Source organism: Chrysochloris asiatica, unplaced genomic scaffold, assembly GCF_000296735.1.
Source record: "Chrysochloris asiatica unplaced genomic scaffold, ChrAsi1.0 scaffold00453, whole genome shotgun sequence".
Taxonomy (NCBI): domain Eukaryota; kingdom Metazoa; phylum Chordata; class Mammalia; order Afrosoricida; family Chrysochloridae; genus Chrysochloris; species Chrysochloris asiatica.
The window spans coordinates 727,493-744,125 of record NW_006408971.1 but is presented as its reverse complement, the minus strand read 5'-3'; the positions used below and the strand labels follow the sequence as shown (position 1 = coordinate 744,125).

General features: G+C 40.0%; 1 protein-coding gene across 1 annotated transcript in view; it reads right to left on the bottom strand.

The window, feature by feature from the left end:
* Nucleotides 1–16,633, bottom strand: part of PARK2 (parkin RBR E3 ubiquitin protein ligase) — a gene marked incomplete at its 5' end in the record, with an annotated part of 1,031,565 nt that overhangs the window by 297,082 nt on the left and 717,850 nt on the right. The gene's annotated exons all lie outside the window — the stretch shown is intronic.

Genomic DNA, 16,633 nt, shown 5'->3' with positions numbered 1-16,633 from the left:
TACTCGGATTTTTTGTTCAATATACAGGTTGAATAACTATGATTAAAGAATACAACCCTGGTATATACCTTTCCTAATTTTAAGCCATTCAGGATTCCCTTGTTCTGCTCATACAGCTGCATCTTGGTCTATGTATGCGTTCCTCATAAGCACAATTGGGTGTTCTGGAATACTCATACTTCACAACGTTGTCCATAGTTTGTCATGTTCCATACAATCAAAAGCCTTTGCATAGTCCATAAAGCACAGGTAAACATCTTTCTGGTATTTTCTGCTTTCAGACAAGATCCATCTGACGTCAGCAATGATATTCCTCATTGCATATCCTCTTCTGAATGTGGCTCGAGCCTCTGGAAGTTCTCTGACAGTATGTGGTTGTAACTATTTTTTTGCATTATCTTTAGTAAAACTTTACTCACATTGGATATTAATGATATTGTCTGATGATTTCTGTATTCCATTGGGTCATCTCTCTTTGGAATGGGCTTAATTAATGTTCAGCATAGTTGTAGCTATTGTGAACTGCTGAAGACTGGACCCCAGCTCAGGGTGAGCCCATGCACAATGGGAGGAAAAGCTGCCACAGTCCTGAGCCATGTCCATAATCGGTTCAGATCAGACCATTGTGATCCATAACGGTTTTCATTGGCTGATTTCTGAAGTGTATTGGCAGGCCTTTCTTGCTTAGTCCGGGAGCTCCTCTGAAACCTGTTTGAACTGACTCGATGGCTCCTAACAACAAAAACAACGACAACAATCTAGGAAAAATGGAAATTGTCAAAAATGAAATAGAATATTGATATACTAGGTATTATTGAGCTGAAATGCACAGATGTTCGGTATCTTTATTGTTGACAATCATATGGTTTGCTCTGCTGGGAATGACAAATTCCAGAAGAGTGGCAGAGCATTCATCATAAACAAAAACAAAAACCAGTTCAAGATCTACCTTGCAGTACAATGATGTCTGTGGTAGGGCAATTTCCATATGCATATAAGGAAGACCAGTTAATACCACTAATTCACCACTGAAGTCAGTGATGGTGAAACTGAAGACCTCTACCAACTTCTTGAGTTTGAAATTGATCAAACACGCAATCAAGACAGATTAATAATTACAGGTGATTGGAATGCGATGGTTGGAAACAAAGAAATAATTCAAGCCTTCACTTGCACTACTGAAAGATTTCTTGGGCAAAATACTGAATGATGCAGAAAGCATCAAAAGAAGATGGAAGAAATTCAGAGTTACTATACCAGAAAGAAATGGTCGATGTTCAACAATTTCAAGAGATAGTATATGATCAAGAACTGATGGTACTGAAGGAAGAAGTCCAAGATGCACTGAAGGTATCAGTGAAGAACAAGGCTCCAGGAATTGACGGAATGCAAATGTAAATCTTACAACTAACTGAGGCAGCACTGGAGGCACTCACACATCTATGCTAAGAAATTTGGATGACAGCTACCTGATCAACTAATTGGAATTGATTCATATTTGTGTCCATTATGTGCCTTGGAGTCGGTTTCGACTCATAACAACCCTGTAAAGAGTTTTCAAGGCTGTAAATCTTTATGGGAGCTGAACGTCTCATCTTTCTCCTGTGGAACGAGTGGTAGTTTTGAACTGCTGACTTAGATGTTAGCAGCCTGACTGGTCACCACTATACTACCAGAGTTCCTTAAAGAAAGGTGACCCAATGGTATATGGAAATCTTCAAACAATATCATGAATGCCACATGCAAATAAAATTTTGCTGAAGATAATTAAAAAATGACTGTAGCAGTACATCGATGGGGAACTTGCAGAAATTCAAACCAGATTCAGAAGAGGGCATGGGATGAAGAATAATTTATGACATCAGAGGCATCTTGAATGAAAGCAGAGACTACCCAAAGATGTTTATTACTTGTGTCTCGTTAACTAGGCTTTTGGTTCTGTGGATCATGACAAGCTATGGATAACACTGTGAAGGATGTGTATTCCAGAATACTTAATTGTGCTTATGAGGTACTTGTTCATAGACCAAGATGTAGTCATTCAAATAGAACTAGGGGATACCCAATGGGAAAGTTGTGCACCAGTATTAGATACTTCCTCCATAGTTATTCAAACTGTATGCTGGGCAAATCATCTGAGAAGCTGGATTATATGAAGAACATTGTAGCATCAGGATTGGAAAAAGACTCATTAACAACCTATGATATGTAGATAATACAACCTTGCTTGTACAAAGGAAAGAGAACTTAAAATATTTACTGATAAAGATCAAATACTATAGACTTCAATTTGGATTGCATCTCAATATAAAGAAAATTAAAATCTTCACAACTGGACCAATAAATAACATGGTCAATAGAAAACAGATTAAAGTCAAAGACTTCATTTTGCTTGGACCCACAATCAACACCAGATAAGATTCAGTTTGCATTAGGCAAAGATGGCAGTTTGAGGACCAAGGTGTGTCTGACCCAAGCCATGGCATTTTCAAAAGCCTCATATGCATGGGAAAGTTGGACAATGAATAAGGAAGACTGGAAAATAACTGATGCATTTGCATTGTAGTGTTGGAGAAGACCATTAAAAATTAAAAAAGTATCCTGGATTTACAGAGGAACAAAGAAATCTTGTGTTGGAAGAAATACAGCCAGAATTCTCCTTGGAAACTAGCTGGCAAAATCTCTTTTCTCAGATTTCGGACACTTTATCAGAAGGGGCAAGACACTGAGGAAGGATATCATGCTTGGTAAAGTAGAGGCTTAGTAAAAAAGAAGACCTCCAAGGGGATGGATTGGCACAGTGGCAGCAGCAATGGGTTCAAGCTTAACAATGACTGCGGATGGTGTAGGGACCAAACAGTGTTTCATTCTGTTCTGCAAAGATCACTATGAATCAGAATTGACTTGGTGACACCTAACAATAACAAAAATCCCTATAGTAGCTGACTGTCACATCTATCTCCTGCAGAACTGCTGGTGGATTTGAACCACTGATCATTAGGTTATCAGTGCTTTAACCAGGGTGCTACCTGGGTTTCCAGTTCATGCACAATATAATGTAATTTCTACCAAGTTTAGCAAACCTACTGGATACTACAGATACATTCACATGGAGTAAGAGTATAAAATGATGCATGTATAAAATAGTAAACTTTAAATTTAGGGCAGGAAAGCAGATCAGGATCAGAGAATGGGATAGGCTGCAATTCTGCAATTAACATTTATTATCACAATAGCTGACAAGAAAGTGCACATGCCTACAACCCTTACTATGGACAAGGCATTCTTTGTAGTCCTTCACCTAGTCACTAAATGCTCACTACAAATCTATGGGAGTCCTGGTGTGGTGTTCTAGGTGCTCTGGCATAAGCACTGGACTTCTACCCACAAGGGTGGCAGTTCAGACCCACCTGCTGCTCCTTCGAAACCTTATACAGGATTGTTGTAAGTCAAAATTCACTGTATGAAATTTAACAACAGCATCAACAACTCTATGAAGCAGGCACTGATATTGTTTCCATTTTACGGATGATCAAATAGACGTAGGGATTAATTATAGACTAATTTTATACTTATCTGTTTGTAATTATTGTTAAGTGCCGTCAGGGCTGTTCCAACCTCTAGAAACCATGTATAGGGTTTCAAGGAGCAGCTGGTGAGTTTGAACCACCAACCTTGCAGTTAGCAGTCCAGTGTTTATCCTTTAAATGTGTTGTTGATCGGACCAAAAGCAACCCCACATAGGGTTTCTGAGGCTGTACATCTTTATGGGAGCAGAAAGCCTCATCTTTTTCCTGTAGAATGACTGGTCAGCATGAAAAGCCAATTTTGTGGTTAGCAGTGGTGTTCATTATCCTATTTCCTCTATCTAACTACATATTTAGATAACTTATTTTCTTTTGATAACAAGAAAATCTATAATACAACTTGAATTTACACAGAAAATATTGAAGACAATTGGAAAAATAAATTCATGAACACATAGATCTGAGTTTATGTTTTATTATCAATGTACATGGGTATGATGGAAGGAAGAACACCTAATGTAACCATTATATGAAGAAGAAGCATGGCTTATGTGAACAGCATGCCGTATAAAGTTGCAGATTTTGGAGTCTTCAGAATCAGCTGAAAGAGGGTCATGAAATGTTATTTATTCAATTTCTCATTTATCGATGAAGCAGTTATTACCCAAGAAATTCATGGAATCATATAGATATCCACAATAGGATAGATCTAAATCAGATGTTTGTGACTTTCATACTATAAAAAGCCATGCACATAGATATTTTCCAGTTTGCTGCTACAATCATATTAATCCAAATATTCTTTCTGTGTCAAAACTCCAGACTGGGTTCAGAGATGCCCTGTGTTTAGTATGGTACCTGAGTAAAATTAGTCTTATTGATATTGAGGTATAATCAAAACTCTGGCAAATGTTTGCATCTCACAAATAATTATAATAATAGGATTATCCTTGGCAGGAGTTGCTTCATCCATCCTTTATTGAACACATTTTCAGTGTGTGCACCTAGCATGGATGAGCTCTGGAGCTATAGAGGAAGCACAAAGGGCCAGGGCCTCAGCCTTCCTCTGCCTGTAGAAGAACAAGTACTTCCTCAATCATGTAAGTGGAGACTCTTCTACATGGACGGCCAGCAACCAAGAAGGAATTTCAAAACTAAAAAGTGCATGGAGTCCAGAAGCACTGAGTGACTATGGAGACAAGTTAGTAGCTGAAACCATCTGTATTCACAAAGCTCAACTGTTGGGGCTGACAGCCCACACCACTGAGACCTAATTACTTGCTCTAGAAAAGTCCTGCCCTGGAAGATAGGCTCACAAAGCCATAACTAACTCCACAGTTTTCTTCAAGAAATTCCTGCAAATAATTTATCCATATAAGCAGCACGCTCATGCGATTAACAATCTCTCTTAACAGAAGAACAGGCAGCTCTGATGGGCAGCTGCTCCCAGGTGCCTACCTCAGCCCAACCTAGACTCCAGGAATCCTGTCCAACTCCAACCAGTTTCCTGCTTTGAAACATCACTTCAACCACCAGAGCCCAGCTCTCGAATCTCCAGAAACACCCTCCTTTTATTTGATCTTTGGATGCTGCTCCTGGACTCTCAGGGGGACAGGAGGTTCCTGCCACAATAGATCAGCTTTGTGCTACTTGATGAATCGATTTTCTAGTGGACCTTCGGGAGGGTAGACACAAGGTATATAGAGAACAAGGTAGAAGCCGCAATAACAAGAAATTAAAAGCAATTATACATTTTCTAATGTCTATGTTGTTACGAAAGGAGCTCTGGTAGCATAGTGGTTACAAATCGGGCTTTAAATCTCATGGTCACCAGTTTGGAACTACCAGCTGCTCCGCGGGAGAAAGATGAGGCTTTCTGCTCCCGTAAAGATTTACAGCCTCGGAAACCCTGTACAGGGTTGCTATGAGTCAGAACTGACTCCAGGGCACATAACAACAACAACATGTTGTTACAAGGTCAAAACGATTTTTTAAATGTAAGAAAATTGTTCTGTGGATGTACGTTTTATGGGATGTTCCTTCTTCTTTTCATTTCTTACAATTCTTCCTGTGTTGCTGAACTATGTTGTTCGGAATGATTTCAATGGTACATTTCCAAAGGGCTGGGATTTTCATGTCTGACATCCCTCAGCTTCAGGTTTCTTTTGTAGACTCATGAATATGAATGACCACTGCTGGGGGGATGAGGCCCAGAAGTAGAAGTAGATCCCTTGTTGTTGTTGTCAGGTGCCATCGAGTCGGAACCGACTCATAGCGACCCCATGCACAGCAGAACGAAACAATGCTCGATCCTGGGCCAACCTCACCACCGCTGCCACCCCTGAGTCCATCAATGATGCCACCTGGCCGATCCATCTCGTTGGGGGTCTTCCTCTTTTTCTCTGACCCTCCACCCTACCCAGCATGACATCCTTCTCCAGTAGATCCCTAGAGGATGCCAAAACTGTCACTTGGACCTCGAGTCAATCAAAGAACACACAATTCTTCAGGGAAGAGTTAGAGAGATGAAGACATCACCTTTAGAAGCTTAGGGACCTAGATAGAGGATAGGTTGAGAAACAGTAGCTTTACATTTTGATGTTTTTGTTTAATAAAGGTGTCTACGATTTTGTAGCAATACTTTTTGGCTTACTCTCACATCGTATGTATCTAGGTTTGTAGGCAGAGTTTATCTGAGTAGGATAGTATGTAAATTTGTAGATTTTGGAGTTTTCATAATCAGCCGAAAGAAGGCAATGGAATGTTATTTATTAAATTTCTCATGTATCATTGAAGCAGTTAGACGCATGAAACTCACAAAAAGTCTTACAGATGCTCAAAATGGAATACATTAGGCTGAGATGTTTGTGCGTCTTTCTTCGTTGGCTTCCAAAGTCTTCCAAAACCCTGGGTGGACAGCAGAAATGGAAGGGAGGAATAATGGAGATAGGGCTCTGTGATTCTTTTAGCCTATTTTTCCAGGGAATGCAGTAGTTGTGCTAAAAGGTCCTTGAGTGGCACAAACGATTTTCAATTGAACCTACAATAGCACAAGGAAGAAAGGTCTAGTGATCTGCTTCTATCACGACTGCAGCCAAGAAAACTCTACTGTGATCCTACTCTACAACACCTGGAGTCGCCAAGAGTTGGAATCAAGTAGAAGCTATGGGTTATGGCAGTTGGGTTACCCAAAGTAGTACACCAATGTCTATTTAATGTGATTGTTGCAGTTGTTAAGTGCTGTTGGATGAGTTTTGACTCATGGCCACCCTGTATAGGGTTTCTGAGGAGTGGTTGGTAGGTCTGAACTGCCAACCTTGTGGTTCACAGTTCAATTCTTATCCTACTTTTCACCAAAGAAAACCTTTGGGATTTAATTGTTATTAAGTGCCATCAAGTTGGAGCCAACAAATAACAGCTGGTTATAGGGTTTCTGAGGATTATCTGACCTTGGGTTTGAACCGCTGACTTTGCAATTAGCAGATTTCAAAAGATCCACTCAAAAGAAGATTCAGGCTAGATATCTAAAAGTTAAAGCTCAGTGCATGGGGTTAGTAAATGATCTGAAAGCCAAATGATCTTGATTAATGTGGTTCCTTTGGGGCCAAAGCATTCTGAATATAGAGACAGTTTGTGTATACATAAGCTGTGTCACTGGGAGAAAGAGTTACTGTCTCAGAAACCCTACACAGAGTCGCTGTGAGTTGGAATTGTCTGAATGGCAGGGTCACATTATCCAATAAGCAAGGTAAGCACAGCTTATTTACTAATCTGAAGCAAAGAGTTTCATGTGAGATACGCTGAAAAACATGTTGAGCTGTTCACCACATGTTAGTAAGGAAGAACAGGCCATCTGCACTTACTTTGTGTATTGAGTAGTCTACCCCAGTGCTTAAGCTCATGAAAGAGTCTCTGCTTATAAAATGGACATTTTCTGTATTTACAGTTGTAGCTGCACTTTGCCAGAGAATATGTTCTTTAAACTAGACTTCCTTGGGACATACTTAAGGACCACTCTGTCTAGGAACATGGTTTAAAACCAAGAAAGGGGTACATCAAGGTTGTAACTTTTCACCATATTTATTTAATATAACGTCAGAAGCTGGATTATATGAAGAAGAACATGGCATAGGACTGGAGGAAGACTCATTAACAGCCTGTGATATGCAGATGATACAACCTTGCTTGCTGGAAGTGAAAAGGACTTAAAATAGTTATTGATGAAGATTCAAGACCACAGCCTTTAGTATGGATTGCACCTCAATTCAAAGAAAATGAAAATTCTCACAAATGGACCAGTAAATAACATCATGATGAATGGAGAAACGATTGAAGTTGTCAAAGATTTAATTTGCTTGTTTCCACAATCAACACTCATGTAAGCAGCAGTCAAGAAATCCAAATGAAATAGCAATACTGTATGACCCAGAAACCTCTCTACTTGTTATATTAACCACAAGAAATAGGAGCCAGAATATGAATAAATATATGCATACCAAAGTTCATTGCAAAATGATAGAGACAACCTAAAGGCCCATCAATGGAAGAATGAATAAATAAACTTTACATATAAACAATGGAATACTATGCAACTGTGAAGAATAACAATGAATCTGTGAAACATCTCATAGCATGGATGAATGTAGAGGACATTATACTGAGTGAAATTAGTTAATCACAAATGGACACATACTATATGAGCTCACTACTGTAAAAACTCAAGAAAAGGTTTTAATGCTAAAAGAAACATTCTTTGATAGTTATCAGGGATGGGAGGGACGGGCGAGTAATTCACTGGCTAGTGGGTAAACACATTTTAACTTAGATGATGGGGAGGGCAATATATAAAAGTGCGAGGATAGTATACATAAAAAGAGAGGTTTCCAGAAGAATGATGAAGACCAATTAAGACACAGGGAGGTGTTCAGGGGCTAAAGGGGAGAGAGGTAAATGTGTTATATACACAACCTTGGAACAACAGCACTCTGCAGGCAGATATGTGGACAGACACACAGGCTGAATTGGTATGGGAGGAAGAGTGGGACTATTCCCAATATATATATAAGCGTTTGAAGAGGATATTTGTACATAGGTATTTCCTTTGATGTAAACACAACTATGGATATGGTGAAGCATACAAGGGACAAAATGACGAAAGCTTCTAAGATGTTACAAACATCTTAAGGCAATGAGTTGCTGGGCTTGGGGGCTCAGGGCCATAGTCTCAGAGGACACCATGGTCAACTGGTATAACAGTCCATAAAGGCAACGGTCTATATCTTAATTTGGTGAGTAGCATCTGGGATCTGAAATTCTCATTAACAACCATCTAAGGTACAACTTTTGGTCCCTCCCTGTGTGGAAGAAAGAAGAGTGATGAAAACAGGAGATGCTTGGAATCAATTAGTCCAGTAGACCAATGGGGCAGGTGAACATCTGTCTTCATGACTCTCAGACCAGAAGAACTAGATGGTGTTTACTAACTGTTCTGAAATGGATCACATGAGTAGGTCCTGGATAGAGTGGGAGAAAATGTGGAACAAAACTCAAAATGAAAAGGTAGTGCTTACTGGTCCAAAAGAGATTTGAGGAATTTGAGATTTTGGTTCTTGAATACCCTTCAGGTCTGGAAAGGGTCTCACCATTGTGGCCCAATTTTCTCCAAGCAGTAGATAGGTACATAGGAAAGACAGCAACATAGTGAAGTATGCTCACCATGGAATGGTCAACCATTCAAAATAATAAAAGGCAACATTTACCTAAGGACCAGTTGAGAATGGTTAGGAAGGTAGGTGGAATGGAAATTGGAGGAAATGGTGATAACTGTTGTTCCAGGGAGGGGACTGCAATCACTGAGATGAAACAAAGTATATGATTTTCTGAATGAAAAACTGATGATCCTGTCTGTAAACGTTCATTCAATTCACAATAAAAAGTTAAAAATTTATCAAATGACAAATAGCATTAGTTAAATCTGCTGAAAAAGACCTCTTTAAAGTATTCAAGAGCAAAGATATTAGTTTGAGAACTAAGGTGTGCCTGACCCAAGTCATGGTATTTTCAATCACCTCACATTCATTTGAACATTGAACAATGAATCAGGAAGACTTCAGAAGGTTGGATGCCTTTGATTAATTGTGTTGAAGAAGAATAATAAAAGTATCATGGACTGGGAGCCATCAAGGCAAGTAATTAACCCCCCCGCCCCAAGACTGAAACTCAAAGGGAATACATGAGCAGGCATGTAAACGTGCTGGTGACCACATTGCTACTGTTGAGTGGAAGAGGGGGAAAGGCAGCAAAGAAGAAATGGGCTGAGTACAACCACACTCCATAGACTCCTGTTGATCTGGAGATGAAAGAGAAAAGAGGAAGGACTGGTTGATACAAAGTGTGGTGAAACCTAGGGACTCCTGAGCCCATGGACAAGGACATAGCCATGGAGGGCTAGAGCTGAGAGTGAAACATCCAGCTGATACAAAGTGAGGGGAGAGGCACAAGAATGCCCAAACTTGCAGATAGTACCCATTTGACCTAGCCTTAATAGCTTGATAATCAGAACTCGACTGGAGAAAGATAAAAATTTTTTTTTAATTATAAAGGAAATGAGGGTAAATGGCTACAATTTGATGAACCTGACCTAGCCATATGCATGTAGTAGCTCAAAATACCAACAGAGATGGAAGGAGTCTTCACATCAAGTATCAAAGCTATCCCCTATGTATACAGGGTAGATAGGGATAGGCAACTTAGACATTGGCTACCTAAAATGAGGGGGCGATAAAGGCACAAAGCGACTGGCTTACAAGTTTTGTTGAGGGAGTTTAAGAGTGTGAGGGGGAAGTTAGAGCCCCTACTGAATAGTTTTCATCTTATCTAGACGGGTCTGGTGAAAAGAGATGGGGATAAGATTCATATGATTAAATAGTGAGTAGTTGTTATCATGACTAATTGCGACTGTCACAATTGTAAAGGTAGAAGTTTTATAAAAAGTACCATGGACTGCCAGGACAACAAACAAATCTGTTTTGGAAGAAGTACAGCTAGAATGTTCCTTAGACGCCAGTCTGGCCAGCCTTTGTTTCTCATACTTCAGACAGGCCAGGATGACGAAACTTCATCTCCCATACTTCAGTCGTATTATCAGAAGGGACCAATCCATCATGCTTGGTAAAGTGGAGGGTCAGCGAAAAGGAGAAGCCCCTCAGCAAGATGGACTGGCACAGTGACAGCAGCAACGGGCTTAAGGGTAGTAACAATTGTGAGGATAACACAGGACCGAGCTGTGTTTTGTTTTGTTGTACATGGGGTCACTATAAGCCAGAACCAACCTGAAGGTAGCTAACAACAGCAAATATGTCTAGGGAAATAAATAAGATAGAAAAAAACAACAACCCATCATTAAATAAATGAAAATTCAAGGATGTTAGTAACTGACACAATTTGGAAGGTAGTTTAAAGATGAGATGGAAAGATGGGTTTGGGGCTAGAGTGGGATGGGAAAGAGAGAAACAGAGAGTATATTTTCTGACTTTTTGTATTTCAAATGTGTTTCAGCAATTTACTAAGCTACTTCAATGTTATGGATTTTATTTCTTTTATTCATATGAATGTTGGCATAATTGTATTCATTACCAAAAAAACTTACTTCAAATCCTAAAAAAAAAAAATCACACACCAAACCAATCAACCAACAATCATTTGGTAGGCATGCTTGCAAGCATTCCCACTTAGATTAATTGCTGCTTTTATATAGTTCAGGTATTTTAAAGATTGGTGTGGGGGTGTGAGATATATTTCAAAGACATGAGATAAAGTAAATAAAAATAAATCCAATTTAAACTACTAAGACAAGAAAAGAAACACACAGCTTCAACTATTTGGTTAATTACATTATGCATTGATTGTGCAAATCTTGTACATTTTCCCACACGTGAAGATTATTAGTAACCATTCTTTATTTTTGTTGCTTCAAATGAGTAATTATCACCTGTCCGCAGAGTTGTACCAATGAGTCTAAATTTGCTCTTCGTATTTTGAAGCTCAACCCTCACAAGCATGTTATAAGGCACCTTTGAAATGGCTGAGGATGAAGAAGATCCCGAGCATACTTAGAGGAGAAACGAACAGTTGGGCTGGAGATGCCTACTGAAAGTTGGAATGACTCATCCAAACCCACTGCCTTCGAGTCAGTTCCCACTCATAGTGACCTTGTATAGGGTGTCTGAATTTGTAAATCTTTACAGGAGCGGAAAGCTTCCTCTTTCTCCCAGGATGGCTGGTAGGTTTGAACTGCCAACCCTGTAGTTAGCAGTCCAGTGCTTATCCTACAGCGCCATCAGGGCTCCAGCAGTGAACCAAACAGAAAGATCACTGCCTACAACGTACTTATCTTTTATGTGGGAACATGTAACTAAGACCGTGTCCAATGCTGATGGGGAGTGGTAAAGGCTCACTATTTTATATGCGTGACTATGAATAACCTCTCCAATAAGGTATCACCAGACGCAGCGAGGACAAAAAGTATGTGGATTCTGAAGGGAAGAGTATTCTGGGTCCAGAACATAGAAAGCACAAGTGTCAGGAACAAGAAGATGTGTTCAGATCAGCAGAAGGTCAATGGGCATGAGGTAGTATGAGGCCGGGAAAAAAGGCTCTGTCAAATAAGAACCCCCATCCCCAACATGCAGCTCCTTTTTAAGCCACTCATCAGGATTTAGTTGTTACTACTAATAAAGACTCAACGGCACTTCACAACAACGACAACTAATAATAAAAGATATTCCTTTGCATCAGAGTGTGGGTGAAGAATATTCAATAAACCCTGGACTACCAGAAGAACAAACATACCTGTCTTGGTAGAAGCACAGCCAGAATGCTCCGTAGACATTAGGATGGTGAGACTTTGTCTCATGTACTTAGGCCATTTATCTTAGGAGGCATAGTCCCTGAAGAAGGACAGCATGCTTGGTAACATAGAGGGTCAGCAAGAGAGGAATCGACAGTGGCTACCACAATGTGTTCAAACATAATGTTGACTGTGAAGACGATGGAGGATTGACCAGTGTTTGGTTCTGTCGCACACAGGGTCTCTGCGAGTTAGAACTGGTACCTAACAACAGAAACCATATTAACACTACCCATCAACCTATCTCTTTGTCCAACTATGGAGGCTTAGGAGTTGCTAGGATGCTGGCAACTACACTCCTGGTATTTCAAAGATGGCAGAGTCACTCATTGAGGAGAGATTTCAGTGGAGCTTCCAGAGCAAGGCAGACAAGGCAGACAGGCATGAGGATCTACTACTGATAGTTAGCCAATGAAAACCTTGTTTGGTAGAGTGCTAGACAACAAACCCTATAGGATGGAAGGCACTAACACAATCTCTGCAAAAATGGACTCAAACATATCAAAGGTCTTGAAGATGCCACAGGACCAGATACCATTTCATTCTGTTATATATGGTGTCACCATGAGCCAGAGCCAAGTGGCTGGCAACTAACAACCGCAAGAATATTAATAAGAGGGGAGGTCACCGGAGGGTTGGAACCAGAAGAGGTTCTTTTTTGAAAGTCCGCTGTGGCTGGAGTGTTGAAATAAATCAAAAGGAGCCAGGAAGCTGGCTGAAAGCTGGTTAAGGATCATTACCCATAGTCCAAGTGAGTGATTTATAAAGACCGTGGATTAGACCTTGATGTAAAGGGGGAGGAACCGAGACTTGGTCAGAATCTGGACATACTCTGAAGACAGACTGATAGCCTGTGGGTATTAGAGACAGGGAACAGTCATGGGTGACTACAGGAGTTTGGCCTGGGCCCCTGGAAAATCAGTGTGCCATTGATTGAGATAGTGAAGGCAGTGTGAGGTATGGTTTGAGATGTGTGATGGGAAGAGGACATGAGGTGCTTTGTTTTGAATGGATTAAATTTCAGATTACTATTGTTCACCCTATTCCTATTATCCAAGGAGCTCTGGTTGCGTAGTGGTTACATTTGGGCTGCTAACCTCAAGGTCAACAGTTTGAAACTACCAGCGACTCCACGGGAGAAAGAGGAGGCTTTCCGATCCCCTAAAGATCGCTATGAGTTGGAACTGACTCCACGGCACAGAACCAACATTATTCACCCGAGTGTAGCATGTACAAGAAAATAGAGAAGTCTAGAGATCAAGAAAGAGGAGTAAACTTGCTGCTGTTGTTGTTGTTAGGTACCATCTAGTCAGTTACCACTAATAATGACCCTGCAGACAACAGAATGAAACACTGCGGGTTCTTGTGCCATCTTCACAATCGCCGTTATATTTGAGGTCATTGTTGCTGCCATTTCAGTTCATTTCATTTCATTAGGAGTCTTCCTTTGTTTTGCTGATTCTCCACTTTACCAAGGATGAACTCCTTCTCTAGGAACTGGTCCTTTTCATAACATCTCTGAGTATGAGAGATGAAATCTCTCCATCTTCACTTCTAAGAAGCATTCTGCTCGTACTTCTTCTGACACAGATTTGTTGGTTCTTCTGATAGTCCATGGTATTTTTAATATTCTTCTCCAACTCTATAAATCAAATGCAACAATCCTTTCACACAATCTTCATTACTCATTGTCTATTTCACATGCCTGTGAGGTGGTTAATAATATCATGGCTTGGGTCAGAGTCACCTTAGTCCTCACAGGGCAGCTTTGGTTTTGGACACTTTAAAGTGATTTTGTGCAGAAGATTTGTCCAATGCAATAAATCAATTTATTACTTGACTGCTGCTTCCATGAGTGTTGACTATGGATCCAAGCAAAGAGAAGTCTTTCACAACTTTTCTCCATTTATCATGAAGTTATTTATTAGTCCAATTGACAGGATTTTTGCTTTCTTTACACTGTGGTGCAATCCATTCTGAAGGTTGTAGTCATTGATCTTCATTAGTAAGTATTTTAAGTCTTCGCTTCCAGCATGAAGGCCATATCATCTGCATATGGCAGGTTGTTAATGAGTCTTCCTTCATCTTGATGTCATGTTCTTCATATAACCCAGCTTCTCAGATTATTTGCTCAGCATACAGATTGAATAAGTATGGTGAAAGAATACAACCCTGACACTCACTTTTCCTGACTTTAAACCATTCTGTATTCCCTTTTTTATTTTTGGATGGCTGCCTTTTCGTCTATGTGCAGGTTCCTATGAGCACAATTAAGTGTTCTGGAATCCCCAATATCCTCATCGCTATCCATAATTTGTTATGATCCACACAGTCAAATGCTTTTGCATAATCAATAAAACACAAGTAAATACCTTTTTCCGAACACTCATCTGTTAGTTTATCACACTGTCATGGTATCTGTGTTGCTGTGATGCTGTAAGCTATGCCATCAGTATTTTAAATACCAGCAGGCCTCACCTATGTTGGATAGGTTCCAGGGAAACTTCTAGACTAAGAGAGACTAGGAAGAAAGAGAGGTGGACCATTTCTGAATGTTAGCCACTGAAAACCTTATGGATAGCAGGGTAGCAGTGTCAGATAAAGTGCTAGAAGAAGAAAACATTATGAATAGCACAAGACTATTGTCAGATGTAGTGCTGGAAAGTGTTTCCCACAGGTTGGAAAGAAATCAAAATACAACTGGGGAAAAGCTGTCTCCTTAAAGTAGTGTAGAACCCAGGACGTTCACTTGCTGATGGAATTCAATCTCTTTATCAGCATGTTGGATCTTTTTTCTTCCTTCTGACCTCATTCCTGGCCCGAAACCACCTTGATCTTGGGAATCAGCATCTTGACTGACTCTGGTCTAACTGCTGACACCCATGATGGCTTCTGGTTCTGACTTCCCACCTTACATACAAGTAGACTGCCATTTTTGTCTTAGCCCAATGCCATTATTCTTTATTCTCTGGTTGTTGTTTTTTATCCCTCAGTGACTCTGTATCATTCCTAAGACCAGCCAAACATTGAAGGTGGTTGTTATAAGAATATTGTTGTTAGGTAATATTGGTTTGAATTTAACTTATAGTGATTCCCATCTACAACAGAACACAATGCTGCCTGGCCCTGTACCACCATCACACTTGTTGCTACATTTGAATCCATTGTTACAGTCACTGTCTAAATCCATCTTGTGGAGTCTCTTTTCTGTTCTTGCTGACCCTGTATTTTACCAAGTATGATGTCTTTTCCCAGTGACTAGACACTCCTGATGTTGTTGTTGTGTGCCGTGGAGTCTGACCTTGTACAGGGTTTCAGAGGCTGTAAATCTTTACAGGAGCAGAAAGTGTCATCTTTCTCCCATGGAGCAGCTGGTAGTTTCAATCTGCTGACCTTGAGGTTCACAGGCTGATTCGTAACCACTATGCTACCGGAGCTCCCAGACCCTCCTGATAACGTGTCTAAAGAATGCGAGATGGAGTTATCATCATCCTTGTGTCTAAGAAGCTTTCTGGCTGTATTTCTGCCAAGAGAGGTTTATTCATTCTTTAGGTAGCCTGTATAATATTCTTTGCTAACATCATAATACAAAAGTATCAGTTGTTTTCCAGTATTCCTTATACAATAAATGACACGCATTTGCATGCATTTGAAGTGACTGAAAGTATCATGGCTAAAGTGATGAAAGTGACTTCTTTACTTCTTAAAAGTTTAAATAAATCTTTTATAACAAAATTACCCAATGTAGAGTTAGTCTTTATGAAATGGATGGTGCAAAGCTTTTGGGAACTTAATTTACTGGTGTGGCATGAATCAAATGAGAAGAATCAAATGTAAACATCTATTAATAATTGGAAATTGGAAGTAATCAACAATGAAGTGGAACACATAAAGACTGATAGTGACATTGTTGTTAGGTGCCATCAAGTCAGTCCCGACACATAACGACCCTCTGCAAAAATGTATGAAATACTGCCAGGCCCTGTGCCATCCTCACAATTGTTATATGTGAACCCATTGTTGCTGCGAATCCATCTCATTGGGGTCTTCCTCTTTATCACTAGTCCTCCATTTCACCAAGCATGGTATCTTTCTCTAGGGACTGGGCCTTCCTGGCAACATGTTCTAAGTATGAGAGATGAAGTCTCACCATCTTTGCTTCTAAGGAACATTCTTGGATCTACTCTCACCAAGACAG